Source organism: Trachypithecus francoisi, unplaced genomic scaffold (assembly GCF_009764315.1).
Source record: "Trachypithecus francoisi isolate TF-2019V2 unplaced genomic scaffold, Tfra_2.0 Lachesis_group17, whole genome shotgun sequence".
NCBI classification, from domain to species: domain Eukaryota; kingdom Metazoa; phylum Chordata; class Mammalia; order Primates; family Cercopithecidae; genus Trachypithecus; species Trachypithecus francoisi.
The window spans coordinates 43,249,754-43,256,168 of NW_022681462.1; positions in this window are offsets into that span (position 1 = coordinate 43,249,754).

Sequence of the window (6,415 nt, forward strand, 5' to 3'; positions counted from 1 at the left end):
TGAGTTGAAGACAATTGACTGTGATCTCTTTGTTTCTCTTCTAGAAGCTTTCATACTATGGAATATATTTTTAATCATCCATATTCTCAATTTTTAAATTCTGGTTAAAGTAAGATTGCTGCTTGTTTTTCATTTTTTTGTCATAATTATTTCTATTCCTTTATGGATTTATTCATGAGGAAATACAGGAATCTCAAAGGCAACTGTCAAGGAAAACAGATTAGGGAAAGTTTTTTATAAACAGCCTTCTGATTGTAGTCACATGTCACATCACCTTAAAGAAAACTCATTTCATATAATGCAGTTGTGTCAGGGTTTCCCAAGACCACCTCTGTGTTTGGTGATTTACTTGGAAGGACTCAGCAGACAGTCCTACTCAGGGCTTTGATTTGTTTCAGTGAAAGAATACAAAGTAAAATTGGCTCAGGGCAAAGGGGCATGTGGCAAGTCTTGGGGAAGCCAGGCACAAGCTTCCAGGAGCCCTCTCCTGTGGAGGTACCAGGATGTGCTGAATTCCTGTAGTCTGGAATTTTGACAGCACATAGGCAGTGTTGTCTACCAGTATGAGTCTGACTAGAGGCTGACACAGTAGCCATGGTTTTTATGGAAGCTCCTTACATAGGCATTCTCTCTCACACAGGTACAGGAATTCCACACTTCCAGAAGAAAAGCAGCTGCTCAGAGTCAACCACATTGTTTATGCAAACAGTTTAGGTACAGTGAGCGGCTTTTCTCAGTTAGGAAATGGTGACAAACCTTTAAAATGCAAATTTCCAAACAGGAACAAAGGGCCAATTTTGCATGCAGGCTTTTCTAAGAATGACAGTCTTACGACTGTTATATGAATTATTTTTTTCACAGCAGTTATAGCCCCAACTTAATTTTAGGTATTGTCTTACAAATTCTATTTAATAGTGAATAATATGGTGAAATAACATAGCATGGTGCTTATTTCATTTGTGCCAGTTGCAACTTAATATGACATATTAAGTTTCTGTGCTGTTAGATTTTGGAATTTTGGTGAATATTTAACAGGTTTCTATACCGAAGTTACTATGGCAATATTAGATAATTATAATCTGTTCTTATTCGATTAACCTTTCAGTACAATGGTTAGATAAAATAAGTAATGATTTCTGATTTAAAATTAAAATAAAAGATTTATTTCATTTTAATTATATAGATGGTTCAGTTTTGTTTTATATTTTGTTAAATTTTTGTTTATAATTATGAAATTTAAAAAATCAATCATTTATCAGTTATTTTCTTGCCTGTTAATATAGTTTAGTTATTTGCTTTATGTATTTTTATATACTATAATTCTGGAGAGAATGTTCATATTCTGTTTCAAATTGAGTACATCTTGCTACAATATATGGTAATAGAAGATTCAGTGACAATCTTTTAAAAAAATTAATAACTTTATTTTAAGAGCAGTTTTATATTCTCAGCAATATTGAAAAGAACCTAAAGAGATTTTTCATATAAGCCATCCCTCCACACATGCATAGCTCCCCCCATTATCAATATCTCCCACCTGAGTGGTACATTTGTTACAACTGAGAATCTTACATTGACGCATTGTAATAATCACCAAAGTCCATAGTTTATATTTAAGTTCACTCTTTGTATTGTACATTCTTTAAAGTTGGACAAATGTATAATAAATGTACCCACCATTGTAGCATCTTAGAATACTTATGCTGCCCTGAAATTCGTCTCTCCTTTTTTATTCCTCCCTCCCAACTGACCCCTGTCAACTACTAATATTTCTGCTGTGTCCATAGTTTTGATATGTCCAGCATAGTCTTATATTAAGGATAATATAGTGGATATCTTTTTCAATATTAAAAAACATAAATTTCCAAGATAATTGAATGTATTCAATTGAGCTATCCATTGTGCTTTTTTGCTTTTAGCTTATTAATGTAGGATTTAATGGCATATGCTTTACATGTTGAAAAAGCGTCATTTATATAGACATTTGCCACATAATGGGAGGGTTGAGGAAAATGACTTCATGCTGCGCACTACACAGCACTAACTGGATCTTCCTTCTCTGTGAGGTGGGTCCAGATAGACGAGCAGTGGAAAGGGACAATCTCGAGAGGCTGTACTTGATAAAACTGGAGTCAGAACGTCTTTCCTATTTACCTTGCAATTGGAAATAAGACCAGCTAGTGAATACTATAGGCATACAAATATATTTCTTATTGACCTTCTTTCTTTGAGGGATCAGTTTGAAAACAGTATATAATATTATTATAACATGGCTCACTTATAACTAGGTTTTCCATTGTGAAAAATGCCAAGAGAGTCCTACTAGTTTTGTTTACATGAAGTGACAAAGATTTGTTGTTGTCGTTTTTCCCACTAGGTAAGGGGACAACTGTTGGCACATCTTGGTAGCTCCAGTGAGTTTATGGTTCCTTTATGTACATTTTATATATTAGAAAGTACTCCCTGGCAACTTGCCATACCTACCCAGTGTTTCTTTATAAGCTTCTCTCTGACGAGGGGACAAGACTCAGATTGGATAAGCTTTTAAGGGAGTGATATTTTCTCTGTGTGTGTTTTTTTGAAGGAGGTAAAATGATAACTGAATTTAAGCATTGTTTGTGCCCTACATAGGGTGAATGAATGGCTAGAACTAAGCAAACTCATCAGAATCTTCCCTAGGAGAGGATTTGTGAGAGTAAGGACACTGACCTCTCTTAGGCTGTTCTGCACTGGCAGCTGAAAAGTCTTTGCAGGGATCTTTGACCCTGGTCTGTATCCTGTGTTTTGCCGTAGAATAGAGTACAGTTTTCATAGTGTTTGGACGAACGGAGGCAAGATGGTGCACTTCCGGGTTCTTCTTCACCAACTTTTCCTGCGAGCGCGAAAATGCAGCCGGTGCCCAGGAAGGTGCAGACCAACTGAGCATGCGCCAGGTGACGTCAATCCGAAGAGACCAAGATTTACCTGGTCGCACCTGCGGAACGCCCCCTGACACTCCCGTGCCCCGCCTATTGCCCTCCCACTCCTAGAAAAGCCGCTCCGGAGGGATGCCACGCGCGGCCTTCCTCAGTCCTTCACTCCTGTCGGGATGTCAGGACTGCAGGAACTCCGTCCGAGAGCCCCACTGGGGGACTCTGTCGGCCTTCTTTGCCGGAGGTCACCTTAGGTGACCAAAATAAACTTGCAGTTTTGCTCCTACACTTGCCTACTCGCTGGTTCTTTTGTGCCCGCTCTGGTGGTCTTAGAAAAACAAATCACATAGACCTAGATTTTTTGAATTAGAGTGCTTGATCCTAAACAGTTTAAACTGAAGAGGTGGAGAAACTGTTGTGTTTCAACAAAATAAGTACAGTAATTTCCTCTTACACATGGGGGATACATTTCAAGACCCTTAGTGAATGCCTGAAAACATGAATAGTGCTGAACTCTATGTGTACAGTAATTTTTAAAAATATATATATCTATAATAAAATGTAATGCATAAATTAGGCACAATAAGAGATTAATAATAGCTAATGGTAAAGTAGATCAATTGTAACAATATACTGTAATAAAAGTTATGTGAATGTGATCTCACAAAGTATCATGTACTATAGTCACCCTACTTTCTGCACTGATGTGAGATAAAATGGCTATGTGATAAGTGAGGCTGAAAGAGATCAAATGAAATTTACAGACAGACAGTCCGGGCGGCTCCTTGAGCCTAGTTAAAAGTTGTCCCCGGACCTAACTGATTATGTTATCTATAGATTCCTGACGTTGTATAGACAAGAATTGTAAAAGTCCCTGTCTTGTTCTTTTTCTGTTCTAATTACCAGTGCTTGCCATTTATCTCTCAACTTCCTGAGCCCCGTATAAACACATCCCACCATATGTCTCCCCTCCATATGTCTCTCAACTTCCTGGGCACATCCCACCATATGTCTCCCCATCAATATATCTTTCAGTTCAAAGACTACCATATATCTCAACTTTAGAAAGACACCACCTGGAAAGTCCCCGATAAGAACACAGCCGTTTGTGAAAGCGCAGGAACCAATAAAAAAACTGCTAAATATATAAACTTAAAATGTTAACCAATTGTAATGCTGTAACCTAGAGAATTCCCTCGTTCCTCTGCAACTTAACAAGTCCTGTTTTCCTCGAGCTATAAAAAGCAAGTGCATGCATTGTTCCGGGCCCTCTTGTATGTGTAAAACGGAGGGACCAAGTTCGAACTTGCATTGAAGATCCTTGCCGCTTGGCTTTGACTCTGGGCTCTGGTGGTCTTCTTCAGGGAATAAACGGTCTGGGCATAACATCTGGGGGCTCGTCCGGGATTCCCCCCAAGCCCACCAGACCCCCGGTCAACGGATCTACTAGGATTGATCTGCTAATAGGTGAGCCGGCTCGTCTTTGTTTGTCTGTCTGTGTCTGTTCTGAATCTGCGGATCTCTAAGTCCGCTCTGAGGCTGTTACCCTGTCTGAATCTGCGGATCTCTAAGTCCGCTCTGAGGCTGTTAGCCTGTCTGAATCTGCGGATCTCTAAGTCTGCTCTGAATCTGTGACTCGCGAGGTCTGAAGCTGAAAGCTGGCATAAGTCCTGGCAGACGTGCTATAGGACAGCCAGCGGAGGTCGGCGGGAGACGTCCCCCGGCTCTCATCTGATTCTTGTCTGCACTTGTTCTGACCCAGATTTCTGGAGCGCGCTTGCGACTGACGTAAACTTGTTGTTGATATTCCAGCAACTCACTTTTCCCTTGCAGGACCTGTTCCAGCAATTCACTTTTCCCTCGCAGGACCTGTTGCAGACGCCACTCCGGGCGCTGCTGTTCAAGATGGGTAATACCCAGAGCACTCCCCTATCTCTCTTTACAAGTAATTTCAAGGATGTTAGGGCAAGGGGCCATGATCTTGGTATGGACATCAGGAAGGGAAAGCTAATTACTCTGTGCCGCTCCGAGTGGCCTGCCCTTAACGTAGGGTGGCCACCCGAAGGGACATTCTGTCTCCCTGTCGTCACTAGGGTAAAGTCCAAGGTTTTCCAGCCTGGGCGTGCTAATCACCCGGATCATATCCCATATATCCTCATATGGCAGGATATAGCTGGAAACCCGCCCCCTTGGCTGTCCCTTTTCCAATTAGCCTCTGAACCCTGTAAGGCACTGGTTGCTCGACCGCTAAAATCCAAGCAACCGACTGCCCCCCCCATCCTGTTCTACGGGATAGCGAGGACCTTCTGTCCACAGAACCCCCTCCATACCCCTCCGGTCCCCGGGTCCCAGCCCCCCGGGAGGAACCGCAGGAGGGAGCAGGTGAACGGGAAGCGGTCGGCGTGCCTGTACCCGCTGAAAGTAAAAGCAACTCCGAAGGGCCGGCGGGGCGAACGCGAGGGCGTACTTTGCGGGTTCCCCCTCCCCAGCCGCCTGACTCCACAGTGGCGTTACCCCTTCGGGAAATAGGGCCCCCAGACGACAAGGGAAGTCCTAGGCTCCAGTACTGGCCATTCTCCACCAGTGATCTATATAATTGGAAGACCCAGAGTGCTCGGTTTTCAGACAACCCCAAAGATTTAATGGCTTTACTGGATAGTATTATGTTTACCCACCAGCCCACTTGGGATGATTGTCAGCAGCTCCTCCGAATCTTGTTCACAACGGAGGAGCGAGAGAGAATACAGGTAGAAGCTAGAAAGCTGGTCCCGGGGGACGACGGTCAACTGACTGCCAACCCCGACCCCATAAATGCGACTTTTCCTCTGTCCAGACCGGCATGGGACTACAACACGGCAGAAGGTAGGGGACGGCTACACCTTTATCACCAGACTCTAATGGCAGGTCTCCGGGCGGCTGCTCGCAAGCCCACCAATTTGGCTAAAGTATACTCTGTTCTGCAGGGAAAGACAGAAAGCCCGGCTAGCTACTTAGAAAGATTAATGGAGGCCTTTAGGCAATACCCCTATGGACCCAGAGGCCCCCGGAAGCCAAGCAGCTGTTGTGGTGTCTTTTGTAAATCAGGCAACCCCAGATATTAGAAAGAAACTCCAGAAATTAGAGGACTTAGAGGGAAAACAGCTTCAGGACCTTCTTCAGATAGCCCAGCGGGTTTACAATAATAGAGATACTCCAGAGGAAAAAATGACCAAGGTCCTGGCAGCGGTTGTACAAAAAGAGCATCTACAGCCAGAGAACACCCAACCTAAGCGGTCCCCCAGATATAACAACCTGAGCAAAGACCAATGTGCCTACTGTAAAAAAGCTGGCCACTGGGCAAGAGACTGCCCCAAAAAGAAACAGCAAGGACGGGGACCCCCTAGGTCTACACCCGTACTAGTCACTCAAAATGAGGACTAGGGAAGATGGGGTTTGGTCCCCCTCCCTGAACCCAGGGTAACCTTGCAAGTGGAGGGGTCCCCAGTTCAGTTCTTGGTCGATAC